This window comes from Pristiophorus japonicus, chromosome 1 (genome assembly GCF_044704955.1).
Source record: "Pristiophorus japonicus isolate sPriJap1 chromosome 1, sPriJap1.hap1, whole genome shotgun sequence".
Taxonomy (NCBI): Eukaryota; Metazoa; Chordata; class Chondrichthyes; family Pristiophoridae; genus Pristiophorus; species Pristiophorus japonicus.
The window spans coordinates 35,340,658-35,354,658 of NC_091977.1; the positions used below are offsets into that span (position 1 = coordinate 35,340,658).

At 46.7% G+C, this 14,001-nt stretch overlaps 1 long non-coding RNA gene and 2 pseudogenes across 1 annotated transcript in view; all 3 read right to left on the minus strand.

The window, feature by feature from the left end:
• The window catches only part of LOC139278396 (uncharacterized), a 38,975-nt gene extending 38,508 nt beyond the window's left edge, over positions 1-467 (minus strand). The window contains exon 1 of the long non-coding RNA XR_011596253.1: positions 404-467. This is a non-coding gene — a long non-coding RNA (uncharacterized lncRNA). The remainder of the gene's footprint in view (positions 1-403) is intronic.
• An 11,352-nt stretch (positions 468-11,819) lies between these two features.
• On the minus strand, positions 11,820-11,998 carry LOC139278667 (U2 spliceosomal RNA; annotated as a pseudogene).
• A 124-nt stretch (positions 11,999-12,122) lies between these two features.
• Positions 12,123-12,323, minus strand: LOC139278947 (U2 spliceosomal RNA; annotated as a pseudogene).
• Positions 12,324-14,001: the final 1,678 nt, after the last annotated feature.

The window sequence follows — 14,001 nt, forward strand, 5'->3', positions numbered from 1 at the left end:
TTCAGTGGTTCGGTGTTTCATATTTGTGGATTACGATTTACACTTATTTGTTTCCAAAAGTAATCTTTGTAAAGAATTATGGGGTGGAAATTCGGTTTGAGGCTAATTAGGACGCTCATGGACGGGAAATTTTGCGCCGGGAAATAGTTTGAGTCTGTAGCCACAAAGTTCAGCAGCTGGGCCTTGACTATGGAGCGGAGCACAAAGGGAGGCATTCTACACCTCTTTTAGGGCACTAGGCCGGCTGAGCAACTGCAAATCCCGAGCTAAACAGCCGACCTCAGAGTGCCCTAAGAGAGGCTTCCCTCATAAAAAAACCCCACAAAAAACATTCCCAATACCTTCCTCACCCCACATAAACATAAATCGTAAAAAGAAAAGAAAGAAAAACATTCACACTTACCTGATGTATTCATTGCTTCCCTCACTGCCTCCGGAACAGCTCTAACTGCCCGCTTTCCCAGGCGGTCCCACCACAGCGTGCTACGGGGCGCTACAGGGTCAGCGCCAAACAAAAATCCTTGCGATGTCAGAACTGGGGGCGTGGCACGCCGGCTCGACGCCCCCAGGCGGTACTGGTCAACGTCGCCGGCACCAGCACACTGAATGTGCCGAGCGGCACGAATGCCGGCGCTCGCCGCCCCAAACCCCTTGAGCGCTCCTGTTCCAACCATCTCCGGGGTGCTAAGCTAACTAAATTCTTCCCCAAAGTACTTGAATTGTGATTTTTAGAGAACAAAACCGAAGTGAGAGTGGAAACACATCACAAGATCACTTAAGAGAAGACAATTAATTGTGAGATGGCCTCCACCCCATGCAGTTGGAAGGTTACGTCCTGTAGTTAGGTGAAGCAGCACAGGTAGGTTGTTCTGCCATCAATGTAGGCTCACTGCTGATGGCTTTGCACAGCCTTTTCCTTTGATAAAGGTAGAGACTCTTTGAGTAATAGAGACCACAGAAGGGACACCTCAATGAGTAGCTTACTTTGCACCGAGTGTGAAGGAATTAGGAGAAAGCACAGGAGTTGCTCCAGCAGCAATAGGATGAGAAAGCATGCCAGAGTTGTGTGAGTGAAAGAATCCTGTCCTTTTGGAAGGGAGATATTTCAGATATTTACAAAGATTCAGAGGTGAAAAGAGGAGACCTGTATTTTGCAGACTGCATTACAGATTGGCAGCATACTGTTCAACAAGTGCTTGGTCCATTCATAGTCCTGCCATCCCTTGATTTGGGTAAGTACTCATTAGTCCTCTCTACCTTAGTAGTCTGCCTCGGTTTGGAGATCTTTTCCCTCATTTACTTCTATGGGCTGGATTTTCCACTTATTTGCGCCTCTGTTTGCGCCCCGGAGTGGCGGTAAATGGCGTAATACTGGGCATCCAGGTTTTAGCGCTGGCCAGTTAATTAGGCTCCTGATTTGCAGCGTCGCAAACACTTATCGCCCCGCCCTTCAGTTTGACTGAGATCATGATGTCAATCATCGTGCAACACTGCGCTCGTGCCCCGGATGGAAAATTGGGCCCTTACGCCTTACATCCACCCCAGGAAACATCTGAAAAAAACGGCGTTCCCAAGGTGCAGCAGGCGGTATTGGAGGCATATTTAAATGGAGGGTGGAGGATCCAACATTGCAGGTCACATTGAATGCAATGGATGAACAGCTGAATACTTGCAAACGACAGTTTTATCTGCTATTACAGTGTCCTTAAAACATCAGTGAGAGAATTTAATGGAGGCATTACTAGTTTGCCAGCATATCATGCTGGTTGCTATTGGCAGGCGGCTTCAAGCTAGAAGAAGGGCTGCTGGCCATGTCCGACCATGGATGAGGAGAGGCCGAAAACATCTAGGGAGGAGGCCTCGCCCCCGACGGGTTTACAGGGACCAATGCTCATACCTCCAGCTCTCTGAGGAGCAGTGTGTGAAAGGAAGTGCTGACAGCAATATTCTATAGGCAGACCTACAACCTTCCAGTGCCAACACGTCTGTGCTGCCTGTTGCAGTGAAAGTTACTGTGGTGCTTGCCTTCTATGTCTCCGGCTCCTTCCAGGCAGCAGCAGGGGATATATGCAGCATTTCTCAATACGCTATACATCGCTGCATTTGCCAATTACAAATGTAGCTCTGTATGCCAACAGAATGGACTTCATAAAGTTCCCAATGAGCAGGGACAGCCAGAATGAGAGGGCATGTGGGTTTGGCAGAGGTGCAGGATTCCCGACAGTACAGGGAGTCATTGACTGCACACGTCACTTTGTGAGCACCATTTGATGCAGAGGTATTCAGAAACCGAAAGGGATACCACTCCCTAAACGTCCAGCTGGTGTGCGACCACATGCAGCGCACCCTCGCAGTGAAAGCCTGTTATCCAGGGAGCGCACATGGTGCTTTCATCTTGCTTGAGAGCAGTGTCTCACGAATGTTTCAGCGACAAAGGGAAGGGCGTGGCTGGCTGATTGGGGACGAAGGACACGGCATAGCCACGTGGCACATGACCCTCCCCCCTCCACATCCCCACGACAGAAGCCAAGTAGCACTACAATGGAAGCCATGCATCCACTCGCAACATCATCGAAAAGATAATTGGGGTGCTCAAGCAACGATTCCGATGCCTGGACTACCCTGGAGGCAGCATTTAATACTCCCCTCAACAGGACTCCAAATTCATTGTAGTGTGCTGCATGCTACACAACTTGGTCCTATTTAAAAATGGAGGCAGACAAAAAGCAGGAAACTATAGACCAATTAGCCTAACATCTGTGGTTGTGAAAATGTTGGAATCCATTATTAAAGAAGCAGTAGCAGGACTCTGCGGTCAGGCAGAGTTAGCATGAATTTATGAAGGGGAAGTCATGTTTGACAAATTTTTTGGAATTCTTTGAGAATGTAACGAACAGGGTGGATAAAGGGGAACCAGTGGATGTGGTTATTTGGACTTCCAGAAGGCATTTGACAAGGTGCCACATAAAAGGTTACTGCACAAGATAAAAGTTCTTGAGATTGGGGTAATATATTAGCATGGATAGAGGATTGGCTAACTAACAGATAACAGAGAGTCAGGATAAATGGTTCATTCTCGGGTTGGCAACCAGTAACTAGTGGGGTGCCGCAGGGATCAGTGCTGGGAACCCAACTATTTACAATCTATATTAACGACTTGGAGGAAGGGACTGAGTGTCAAGTAGCCAAGTTTGCTGATGATACAAAGATGGGAGGAAAAGCATTGTGTGAGGAGAACACAAAAAATCTGCAAAAGGACATAGACAGGTTAAGTGAGTGGGCAAAAATTTGGCAGATGGAGTATAATGTCGGAAAATGTGAGGTCATGCACTTTGGCAGAAAAAATCAAAGAGCAAGCTATTATTTAAATGGAGAAAGCTTGCAAAGTGCCGCAGTACAACGGGACCTAGGGGTACTTGTGCATGAAACACAAAAGGATAGTATGCAGGTACAGCAAGTGATCAGGAAGGCCAATGGTATCTTGGCTTTTATTGCAAAGGGGATGGAGTATAAAAGCAGGAAATTCTTGCTGCAGCTATATAAGGTATTGGTGAGGCCACATCTGGAATACTGCGTGCAGTTTTGGTTTCCATATTTATAAAAGGATATACTTGCTTTGGAGGCAGTTCAGAGAAGGTTCACTAGGTTGATTCCGGGGATGAGGGGGTTGACATATGAGGAAAGGTTGAGTAGGTTTGGCCTGTACTCATTGGAATTCAGAAGAATGAGAGGTGATCTTATCGAAACATATAATATTATGAGGGGGCTTGACAGGGTGGATGCAGAGAGGATATTTCCACTGGTGGGGGAGACTAGAACTAGAGGGCATGATCTTAGAATAAGGTGCTGCCCATTTAAAACAGAGATGAGGAGAAATTTCTTCTCTCAGAGGGTTGTAAATCTTTGGAATTTGCTGACTCAGAGAGTTGTGGAAGCTGGGACATTGAATAAATTTAAGACAGAAATAGACAGTTTCTTAAATGATGAGGGGATAAGGGGTTATGGGGAGCGGGCGGGGAAGTGGAGCTGAGTCCATGATCAGATCAGCCATGATCTTATTGAATGGTAGAGCAGGCTCGAGGGGCCATATGGCTTACTCCTGTTCCTATTTCTTATGTAAGGTGGATGCAGAAGGATATTTCCACTGATAGGGGAGACTAGGACTATTGTGTTCCTAACACAGATGAGACTGCACATCGGGAGGTTAAAGTAACAGTGACCTCATGCTTTATTAAGACACTCCAGAGTGAGGAACAGGCCTTAGGGTCCGGTTTATATACAGTGCTCCCAAGGGATGCTGGGATCCCTTGGGACTTCAGGGGATGCGCTCCCTTGTGGCGGAACATGGGAGTGCATGCTTTACAGATACACAACAAGGACCAGAGTGCAAAATCTTAGAATAAGGGGCCACCCATTTAAAACTGAGATGAGGAGAAATTTCTTCTCTCAGTGGGTTGTGGATCTGTGGAATTCGCTGTCTCAGAGAGCTGTGGAAGCTGGGACATTGAATAAATTTAAGACAGAAATAGACAGTTTCTTAAACGATAAGGGAATAAGGGGTTATGGGAAGCGGGCGGGGCAGTGGACCTGAGTCCATGATCGGGTCAGCCATGATCGTATTAAATGGTAGAGCAGGCTCGAGGGGCCGTATGGCCTACTCCTGCTCCTATTTCTTATGTTCTTATTTCTTCTGTTCTTATGAGGGGCCAGGCATTGCCATTGGGCATTGTAGGCCCACCTCAAGAGGAGGGGGACGATGAAGAGGAGCCTGGCGACGACCTGATTGCACTGCATCCAGATACTGTGGGACCAAGAGCCACACGTGGCAGCTCATAATGGGCCAGTTTTTTGGGATGGAGGAAGCTGAGGAAGGCATCTAATACTGGCCATGCTATGTGCCACATACAGGCAGATCTAGGCTGAGCTTTTGAATAATACACCCGACACCAACGGCAAAGGGTAAAAGTGACGGTTAGCAAAAAAAGTTACAAACAATGCACCCCCAACAAAACCAAATCAGACAATAAACCATCACAACCAAATGATACAATAAACTGCATTCTGCTGCAAGTGCATTATTAAAAAACAAATATTTACAGGCGTTCTCCTAAAATATCAAGACATCTGCAGAAAGTTGTCCAACCCCTTAATGGGACTTGGCCTGCAATTTTCCACGCCCCTCTTCCCTTCATCCCCTTCACATGCCTGATGGTCCTCCTCAATGAGGTCTCAGTGCCACAGCAAGGTTGCTTGAGGGGTGCTGTGTTAGGGGGACAGAGAGTGCAGATGGTATATGAGGATGCCCTGTATCAGCTCTGGCCCTGGAAGGCCCAGCTGCGGACTGCTGCACCTCATCATTTGGCGGAAGCAGCCACTGGTAGCTGTGGTGTGTACTATGTAGGGTGCATGGTTGGAGAATCAGTGGTGGGAGCCAGAATGCTGCCATCCTGAGGAAGGACAGCATCTTCCATTTCCTGGGAGCCACTGAGACTCCGACAGGGCTGGGCCTCAACATCCGGAGCACGATGTGTCTCCAGTAATTGCTGGTCTGCTTCGGCACCATCCTTTCCCCGTTGGACAGTGGGGAGCACAGAGAGGATGGCACCAGTCATCGACCGCATCACATTACCAAGCTGCAGTGTAGTTTGTGCCTGCAATGTGCTCAAGGATGGTCAAGGCCACACGCCACACACTCTAGAATGCCATTGTCACTGCTGGAGGTCACCTGCCCCTGTGAGTGGGCAATGATGGCCTCACTGGAGTCCTGAGTTGCACCGACAATGCGAGACACTGCCTCCACAACAGTCGCAGGAAGTTTGTCGATGCTCTCTGGGATCCAACCCAATGCAGCCATGAGCTCATGGTGCATGCCTGTGTTTTCCCTGGACATTTCCATCAAGTCCAGTTCCATGTCTGTCTGTTGTTGAGCAGACCTACTTTTGCCGACTCACCCTCCGGAGAGCTGGTGTCCGAGATTCCCCTCTCACTGCGCATTGCTATAGGCAACAGGGGCCAGGAGCCTCCAACGACTCAAAGCCAGGGAAATTGGACTTGTCCCCAAATGTGCTTTGTTGCGATGGGACAACTGGTGATCTCTGCGGTTCAGGCCTTGCAGTCGCCTCGCACACTTCATCACCTCCTCCATGGCCAGATGTCGATTGCTCCGTGGACGCCTGTCGTGATTGTGGATGCTCTTCTGCAAGCAGAAAACAACAGACATGTGTTTAGCAGCAGGGGAGGGGGCAGGGTGATAGCGGGAAGCTGGTATTGTACAAATACATGTGAAGACCACATGCCACTTCACAATACATCTCAATGAAGTCACATCAGTCACGCAATCCATTTACATACTCTCACTACCCGAATGGGGTTCAGCATCGCCCATGGCAACTGTCCGAGCTGGGTGCTGACCTATCCTCGGCTGCGGAATGATAGTTGTGACAGCCTTACTGAGAAAAATAATACAAGAAAGAACAGTAATGGAGAATACTTTGATTCTACTCAGTGGAACTTCAAGAATATATTCTGGATGGATCGTGGTGTAACCTTGGACAATTGTATTTGGTTTCAAAGGAATGGATTAGCTGAGTAAACCCTTGGTATCAGTCACATCCTATTAGAAAGATATGGTAATTTTATTCAAATTTGCTACTTACCATTTAATTTGAAGATCGACAACAAATTGGACAAGAGGCACTTCAATGGAATCCATCTCCATTTCAGATCAGACAAGATTCTTGTAAGTTTGATTCTTGGAAAAAGTATAAACAGTTTCACAACTGGGATGGAGATTAAATGTATTTCCAATGCATGATCCAAGAATTTTCAAAAATAGAAAACGGTGTTGTTTCTGAAAGTAAATAATTGCTGTGCGTGTGAGGCCTGCACAGCCTGCATAATTGGTCACGTTATTTCCTTTTAAACTGAACATAAAAGTGAAGGAATCAAAAAGTGGATTAAACTTGCAAAGAAGAGTAGGGGGGCGGGAGGGATGTTGTCCTCAGAATCTTAAATTTAATGGAAAAATAGATGTGAGTCAGTGAGGGAGAAACTATATAGAAAGCAGTATACGTTCCGTACCAAGCTTCTGTTTCCCCGTCGAACGATGATGGATGAATGATAGTGGGTGTACGTGTACCTGTACGTGTACCCTTCTTCTACGTCCCTCTGTGTGTGCACCTCTTTCCGACTGTGCACTTGTCCTTCTGTCTTCTGTCTCCTGAGCTGCTTCTAGCTCACATATTTATATTCATGTTTTGACTGATCTCCCACCACTGCGGTTTCTGATAATGTATTTGCATCAATATGTTGTTTTGTGGTGATACTAGTTGATTGACTGCAATAATGGACTCGACTGTTCCCAGTTTGCACATGGTGTCTGCGAGACTCAAGATGACTCCCCATCTTAGCACCTCGTTCCCCAAAAATGGGGTGATTCCTTTGTTGTGCGGTCTTCTTGCAGACCTGGCGTCTCCAGTGAGCTTGTTTTTCCCCCCCTTGGCCAATCAAGTTCAGGGCCTCATGTAACAATGCCATTGTTGTTAGGCATAAAGTCCCCTTGATTGGGGTGAGCCACCACCTGCCCTAAGGCTGTCGCCTTTTTGCTCCCATTGTCCAATTTAATGCCAAAAGCTTGTATTAAACTCCAAAAAGTTGTATTAATCGATTATTAGTTCATGGTCTCCTTCTGTGCTTTATCTGAAAATTTGTAACCTTACACTCCCTCCTTTAATGTCTCATAAACATAAAACCAGAGACATTACTCGTGGGTTTCTTCTTTTTCCATAAGCCTTTTTTGGGTGTATTGCAATCTCAGTCAAATACTCCAGATTACAATTTTTTTTCCAACAAAAACTACTTTTTCCCGATAAACCAGCGCTTTTTACAACAAAAATGTTCGGCCTTGATCTGACTTCAGTTTTATATACAAACACTTTGGCCTTGATTCATCTTAATAACCTTTCAAGATTCCCTTTCTTACTCTTCTGTTTTAATTTACAGGGTAAGATAAATAGGTACAACACTATTACCAACTGTACAATTACTAGTGCGTGTGACACAATTCGAACCCAGGGGGGAATCTCAATATTGAATCACAAATCCCATTGTGGAGGGGCCGTCATCTCCTTGATTTCCTCCCTTACTTTCTCATTCGTTTGGTGTAATGTGAAATAGTGTTTGTGGGATAGCTCGATGTCCTTTAATAACTTGGTTAAATATTCGGGTAACGGCGGGATATTGTATCCAAAATGCGATATGTATTCCTGGAGGTTCGGTAAAGTACCGTTGACTGTGATACTTATGTGTTTGTGGTTTGAGATAGGAATTATCCTTTCTTGTGCTATGAGTGACTCTACCTGGGGTGTGAAACAAATGGTGGAATCTGTCACTGGACACCAAGTGTCCTGGTGTACTCTGTACTGACTTTCGCTGATGGTGACACAGGATGTCCCGTTTCCCTTGTACGCAACCTGTGGCGGGACATGGTCGTGAGCCGTCACTTCCATGATGCAGGTTATAGGCTGCCCGTCCTCGTACTTGAACCCACATACCGGCCGGTTGAAAAGATTCAGATGATGGAGCACACTATCACGTGTGTCCCTCCTCTCTGGCATCCCTCCAGACTAGCACCGATTATTGAGTCTCCCAATTTGACCACATACTGCGGGGTTTTATGATGTTTCACATGTACCCCTTTCCGAATTACCCCAATGTTTCCCACCAGGTATACTGGCACAGGTCATTGTGACTGACCCAACATCGGTATTCGAAGCAGTATCCCCATTATGGATAGTTTACTCTGACCACAATTGACCGGGACTGGATACGCTTCGGAGGCTGACTGTAGCTGGCACGAATTCAGGAGGTTGTTATAGACACCGAATGCTTTCAGATGCTTGTTACTGACCCACGACGGTGGGTGGCCTTGTTTTAAATCCTCTAAATTACTGCATCCTTCATTTAACAACCAAGCTCCGGACATGACACACATCTTTCTGAGCAGCTTGATCTGACACGTTTCTACCCTCCTTGATTAAAACATTGATGGTCTGAGCGTGATTTTCCACCTCAGCTACCATCTCTTTCAAATGAATTGTCTTTTCCTGGTCCTCCTGTAGTTTGTTAGTCTCTATGTCACTACCCTCCTCCAGCATTTTCTTTAACTGGTCCCTTAAGGTATTCACTTGGACTTGCAATTGCGTATTGTCCACACTATTTATCAGTGATGTCCCAATATTAAATGCTGTCACTACATCACTCATTAACCCCTTTTTCCATCTCGGTCTATACACTTCCCCCTGACTCTCGTCCCCGTAATTCTTTTGATAGAATTGTTTAAACATTTCCTTTAACAATTTTTCATATAACTTTTCCAGTTCTGGCAGGCACTACCGGGGTAATTGTAACTCTGTCAAATTTAGAATAACCGATGCTACTTCATAATTTACAGAATGATACAATATTTTCCATGCTGGTATTAACGCCAGTCCGGGTGTTAGGACAGGACATGAAATTTCTTGGTTTGAAATCTCCAGCATTTTAGGGAGAGGTTTTAACTTGCTCGTTTCAGCTCGGTTGCATTGTTTTTGAAGGGCTCAAGGTCACACAGGAATCAAAACCCTGCGTCCAATTCATTCCAGACCCAGAATCCTGCCATTGCCAATTAAGGACAATCATCCCTACACCTCCCCTGCATTTGTGGCTTGATCCAACCACACAGACATAAATCTCTTGTTCCTCCTTCCACCACTTTTCCCAACACAATTTTGCCCCTTCTTTTATTCCTGTGGTCCGTCTGTTTGAGCTATTACCCAGGTTCTCCAATTCTGCGGATTCATTAGTTTTTCCTCTATCTGTTTTTCATAACCACCACCATCCTCCCATGGGGGTAATCCCTTTACATTCCAGACAAACTCGTCTACCCTCTCTCACCTGTACCTTCCTGGTCATGATATTTAGCCTGGGGCAGGACACTGAAACTTCTCCATGCTTGTTTCCAGTTTGTCTGGAGTACTTGGTCGAATTTGACCCTAACTCCAAGTGTGAGCATAGGCGTTTGTGCCCTTGTTGCTCTGTATGGCTCTCCCTTGAGTTACAGTGGGGCCAGTTCCTCCCATACACCCATATGTAAGGAATGTCTCGGTGTCTCCCCAATCTCCCAATCCTTTAATAATAATGTCCATCCACAGGCCTATCCACAACGTCCACCTCATCTCATATCTCTGATTGATTCGCTCCTATGAAGACAAAAATGAAAGAAATACTTTTGCTCTGTGGATGCCTCCCCCTCACAGGTCCTGCTTCAGTTATTCACATATGTACATAATACTTTTTTCCGATCACTGCTTCCCTCTCCTTTTATCCTGATGCTTGGGCTCGGGGGTGGAGATGGAGGAGGTGTCCAGGGTACCCTACCTTGTAGTATCCGACTACTCCGCCTTACTGCTCCATCCCTTACTTCTCCATCATCATCCCACAGCATTGGTGGAAGTCTTACACTGATCAAACTCATTATAGTTCCTTGGGCCTTGGCCCGCTTTTTACTTTTCCACTATGGCGAGATGTGCCAACATGTAGTCGGCCCCGAGAACTCCCAAACTGGGCTGTTCCCACTTCATTAACATGCACTCCCATTTCATTGTTAGGTCCTAACTCTATGGTTAAGGGTTTTGACACTGCCCCAGCCTGCTCATTACCCGTAAAACCTGCCAGTGTAAATGGGACTCCGCTCGACCACGGGGAAGTGGTCGGATTCGCTGAGTGGACAACCGTGCTAGAGGCTCCTGAATATAATAAATACCTTCCCCCTAACTGTTTCCACCTTCACATCCACACATGGTCTGCCTCATTCATCATATATGAGTGGACACAGGTACTCTAGCTGGTCCCAACGTCTTAGCAGTAGTGCCGATGCATTGGGTTCCTTTTCTCCCACTGCTGCATCCAGCTTTCCTCCACCCATGCCCATAACCTGCGGCAATGTGGCCACTAAAATCTGTACTGGGTCGTCGGCTGCCTTCTTCTGGCTTTTTCCTGCCTCAGCCCCCTCGTACCCTGGCGACCCTCCTTTTGAGAGCCTACAATCCTTGCTTGAGTGTCCCAACTTCCCACAGTTAAAACACTCGCCTTTAGATCGACCCGCATTACCTCCCTCTTGACTCCATTCTTTCTTTTGCCTATCCTCTCCTTTTACTTCGTGCAGCTTCCCTTTTAGTTTCTCCTCTTCCGCTTGCCTGGACTTAAAAGCTAGAGTTAATCTTCTCAGCAACCCTGCCTCTGTATTCTGGAGGTTGTCTGGGTGAAACCATGCTTCGACCTTTGCCCTGAGCCATGGCAAACTGTTAGCCATTACGGTTCTCAGCCAATGGTTTCTGTGTACCCCTATTAAGTCTGCCCGTACCAGATTTCCTCCAATGGCCCTTAAATAAGTTGGCCGCATTCTATCTGCAAACATATCAGGTGATTTGTTTACTTGCTGCCTTGTCTGTTTTACCTGCCAGAATGGACTACCCTGACTGTACCCTAGCGCTGCCATGATTTCTTCCTCCACCTAACTTGGTGGCTGTTGACAAGCTCTGATAATGCTTTCTTTCCTGCGGGAGCAGTTTTAACTTCACTTTCTCTTCCTCGCTGCAGTTATTTATACCTCCTACCTGCTCCATGTTAGCAAAATGAACAGAGGCATCTCCTCCTTGTTTTAACTTTTTAAAAAATGTTTTATTTTAATTTTTTTAAATCCAATTTCGTCCCAGATCAACTCTAACGCCAAACATCACTTTGCGCCAATGTGTTTGATCTTAGGCCAAAAGGCCGAGAGGCGAGGTTGCACCGTTCCTGGAAATATTGCAATACCAGGTCGGTGCATGGAGTGGACGGGGCATGCACCTGATCCAGCTCCCTGTCCAAAAATCAATTCAATATCATGTCCCCATAGGGGATATTAAACTGATAAGAACAGATACTACACTTGATCTTAGCCAAAAGGCCGAGAAGCGATAACTTTTTTTTTCTATTTATTCGTTGCCAATCTTTCCAATTCTTTGTCAGATTACAAACGCCAGAGGTCACCTTGCACACATCAAGGATCACTCTGCGCCAATGCTCTTAGCCAAAAGGCCGAGAGCCAAAGCACCGTTCCTGGAAGTACTGCAATACCAGGTTCGTGCCATGGAGGTGGATGGGTCAGGCCCCCCACACACCTCCTATTTCCAAAAAGCATAGGAGAACCACCTTCCTGATCCAGGGAGAACCACGTTGGGGTCATGGTTACTCCCCTGTCAGGTCAGTTACGCATGATCTTAGCCAAAAGGCCGAGAAGCGATAACTTTACTACACCCGTCAACATCTCCTGCAGCTGAAGCGGCGTGTGTGGGATCACATAGTCGCTCTGTAATTGAGCCGGACCACCATTTGGTGGGGGTGGGCTGAATTTTTTCTGTATTAAAGGACACATCGGTTTCAGGGATCCCGGTGCCCCGGGAGCCGGCCGATTCTCGCTATACTCAGGCCCGTCGTTTGACTCTTTCCCTTCTGGATCCCAACCTTCCTCGCCTGTTCCAGGTGCCATGAGGCAAACCATCCCTTTGGCCCCGTCTAACTCTGCCGTTGGCTTGTGGATCTTTTCCTGACAAGGTCCGTGATCTGCCCTCTCGTAACCCTGTTTCTGTGCTACCTGGTAGGCTATCTTGATTTTCCTGAGCTGTTCCTCTGCCGCTTTAGCTTTTTTAAATTGCCTTTCACTTTGCTCGTGGTAGGTTTGCTGCTACTTTTACATTTGGTTACTTGACACTATAAATACTCCATGTGATTCCGCACCGTTTCTTCCTTCCTACCTTGGTCCTGCTTTTCTTTCTCAAAACTGCCTACCTTGCCTTTTAACTTTTTATTCTTCTCCTCCAGCTTTCCTACCCTTTCCTTTAACAGTTGTGCCTGCTTTTGAGCCAAATCGCCTTCTCTTTTGAACCATTGTGGTTACTACGGACTGTCCACTCTGCCGCTTTTTCCTGCAGTTCTCCAGAGTGCAGCATTTCCCATGCCCATGGCTCTGAAATGTCCAATTTGTTGCATATATATTCAGCTATCTTAGCCTCCATGGACTTCCTGTGGACTGCTCTTAGCCGCGGGCTCTACCGCATTTTGCTGCAGTGAGTCCATTTCCAGTGCCTCTGGCTGAGAAATTCTCCCTGACTACCTTGATCTCCCCTGAGACCACCTCGCAGTGATCTGCGGTTCCTGTTAGTCAGGCTGCTCTCTTTGGCTACCCTAATCGACTCGAGACTACTCCGGCCTGTCAGAGACTGTTTCTCTCCTGGTCCCCTAGTTGCACTTGAGATCACCCTTGATATCACCATTTGGCCTCTCTGAGACCCCTGTTTCACAGACTACCCGCGACTACCTTTTTGGCTTCTCTTGGTGACTACCCCAGTCAACCGGGATTACTCCAGCCTATCCAAGACGGTTTCCTTCCTCTGGCTGCCCTGGCTGTCCATCAGATTACCTCTGGCCTCCCTGAGACCCCTTTTCTCAACCTACCCGTGGCTACCTGTTGTGTATGTATAATATAAGTATATGCCCTGTACACTCAATGTACAGTTATGTAAGACCACTGAATGTATCTTCACACTGTATACACTATACCTGTACCACCAGAGGGTGCAACTGGTGGAGACCTAGGGGTATAAAAGGGAGCTCACCTTACTGTACCCTCATTCAAGAGCTGCAATAAATGAACAACAGTTCAAGTGCAATACCTTTCCTCGTGGAGTCATTATTAGAGTGCTTACAGATACAATAACGGACGATGAGATTACGAATTTCCACGCGAAAAATGGCTAACCTTGACACCTTGCAACAATTCGCTGATGGGGAAGATTGGGATGCCTGTGTGGAAAGGCGCAAACACTTTTTCATTGCGAACAACCTGGTTGGAGACACACCGACCTCGCTTGCTGATAAGCGCAGAGCTATCCTGCTCAGCAGTTGTGGACCCATCATCTATGG